Source organism: Herpailurus yagouaroundi, unplaced genomic scaffold (assembly GCF_014898765.1).
Source record: "Herpailurus yagouaroundi ecotype Mexico unplaced genomic scaffold, PumYag 220, whole genome shotgun sequence".
In the NCBI taxonomy this organism is placed as follows: domain Eukaryota; kingdom Metazoa; phylum Chordata; class Mammalia; order Carnivora; family Felidae; genus Herpailurus; species Herpailurus yagouaroundi.
The window spans coordinates 3,577,409-3,579,667 of NW_024412451.1; the positions used below are offsets into that span (position 1 = coordinate 3,577,409).

The 2,259-nt window shown below is 65.4% G+C and overlaps 1 protein-coding gene across 5 annotated transcripts in view; it reads left to right on the plus strand.

Annotated features, from left to right (window-relative positions):
• The first annotated feature begins 1,228 nt into the window (after positions 1-1,228).
• NPAS1 (neuronal PAS domain protein 1) overlaps positions 1,229-2,259 on the plus strand; it is a 16,056-nt gene continuing 15,025 nt past the window's right edge. For all 5 annotated transcript variants that reach the window (XM_040457498.1, XM_040457499.1, XM_040457500.1 and 2 more), the window contains exon 1: positions 1,229-1,395. The gene's annotated coding sequence lies outside the window, so the exon portion shown is untranslated. The remainder of the gene's footprint in view (positions 1,396-2,259) is intronic.

A 2,259-nucleotide genomic window follows, 5' to 3' on the forward strand; every position in this document is an offset into this window, starting at 1 on the left:
GGGATAAACAGGAAAATATTATTGGCTGAGAGACCAACATAATCAGGCTGTGTGGTCTCTCTCTGCCTCAGTTTCCCGAGCTGTAAAATGGGTTTAGCAATAGAGCCCCGCTCAGAGCTTTCCTATGGAGAAAAGAATTAGCAGAACGTAAGTGATCCCTGGCTGTTAATTGGTGATTGTGAACAGGCTGAAAAGTGTTCCCATCAGGGAGGCCTGGCCGGCTCAGTTGGTAAAGCATGTGATTCTTGATCGTGTGGTCGTCACCTTGGGCATAAAGCTTACTTTAAAAACACAAACAGGGTTCCCACCAGCTAGTGCACAGGACTGTTCGGAGGTGTGTGCCTCAGTGTCTCCATCTGTCCAACAGAGACAGGCCCATGCTCTCCGTGAGGCCCTGCCTGCCTGGCTCTCCTAAGACCCCATTTGCATTGGTGACCTTGGGGTCTCCTAGGAGCGGTTAAGCTCCCGGAGCCCCTCATGCCAGGCCGCTGAAGAGGCTTGGGAGGGACAGAGGTGGACGGGGCCTGGCTGGGACGCCTGGATCCCGGTTCTCCGTGGGAGGCGCTACAATCCGAGTTCTTATTTATGATCTGATAGGAAGCTCGGATGTTGGGGTTCCCGTCCCTGTGATAGGGGGAGGATGTCAGATCCCAGGATCCTGATTTCTGAAGTTCTGCGGATACCTGGGTCCCAGTGCGTGAGACAGCCTAGGTCCAGACGCCAAAGCCTGGCCTTATGAGATGGGGGGCCCTCGGAGGGCGGGGGTCCTCTTCTTATGGGGAAGGGATACTAACATCCTGAAATTCTCTCCTGGGAAAGGAGGGTCTCGAACACCTGGCTTCGCGTCCCTGGCGCGGGTACTGAAGGTTAAGTCCTCCGTCTACAGGGGGCTTGGGTGCACGGTACCCGCCGTGTCCCGAGGGGGCTGCTGGAGCACGGGGTTCTCTTGGACGACTAAGGTGCCAGCTCCTCCCGGTGGAGTCTGGAGACTCCGGGGTTCCCCTGTCGGGGCAGGGAAGCTCCGACTCCGAGGTTCTCATTCCGGTGGGAAGGGGGCCGGACCCCCGAAGCTGCCGTGGGGGGAGAGGACTCGGACGCCAGGGCAGCTCGGGAGTCCCTGGCTGGGAAGCCCCTACCCCGGCAAAGGCCGGAGAGGCTGGCGTTGGGCGGGACCGAAGGGGCGGAGACTAGGTGGGCGGGGCTCCGCAGACGCCGCCCCCGCCTGCCAGCGCGGTCCGCGCGTCTCCAAGTCTGCGAGGCCGCGGTGGGCGCGGAGAACCGAGCGCCACCGCACGCGCGCCCCGCCGAGCCCGGCCTGCCCCGGGGTCTATGGGGCCACCCCTCTGCGCCGCCCGGCCGGCCCCACGCCGCGCCCGGAGCCTGCCCTGCGGCCAGGTAAGGGGGCTGTGGGTCCTGCGGGTCGGGGACGCCTGGAGGCTGGCAGGAGGGGACAGGGAACTCCTGGGTCCTGCAGAAATAGGGGGGCCGGAACTCCAGCGTCCTGGGGGCTAGGGTGTCAGGACGCCCGTATCCTGAGGTTGGGGGAAGGGGCACACGGATGTTTGGGTCCTGGAGAAATAGGGGGCTGGGTACCTGGACACCAAGGTCTAGGGCATCTGGACACCTGGTTGGAGAGGCTTGGGGGCGGCCTGGATCCTGGGGGCAGGGTGGGGGAGGGAATCCTTAATGCCTAGTCCCGGAAGAATGAAGACCTGAGTGAACACGTTCCTGGTTCTGGAGGATCTGGATCCCGGGACACCTGGGCCCCGAGTGTCGGGTCCATCCTGCGGGCGTCCTCTGGCTGGTGCTCTGGCCACTGCGTCGGGGGCTGTGGCTCGCACGCCCGGGTCTTCGGAAAGGAAGTTGCGGTTGCGGAGATCTGGCGGCCCGGACACATGGCCCCACCCCAAGGGGCTGGGGGGGGGGGGTCGTCCCTGGGCCGGGCATGGGGTGGGGTCCCTGCCCTCTCCCTCCCCCGCTTACCTCCTTAGCCCAGCCTGGGAAATGGGCGCCCCGCGGATGCGAGCGCTCGGACTCGTGGGATGGGCTAGGAGAGCGGATCCCCGGAACAGAGGGCTCTGGGGGCAGGAGCCGGGCGCGCCTGGGCCCCGGCGAGGCGCCTGCCCCCCGCCCGCCCGGCTTGGGCATGCTTGGCACGCAGCGCGCGGGCCGGTCGGATCCGTATGCGCGCCGCGTGCGCCTATTGGTATGCGGGAGCCGGCCCGGCGCGGGCGTGAGGCGGCCGCGCTGGCGGGCGGC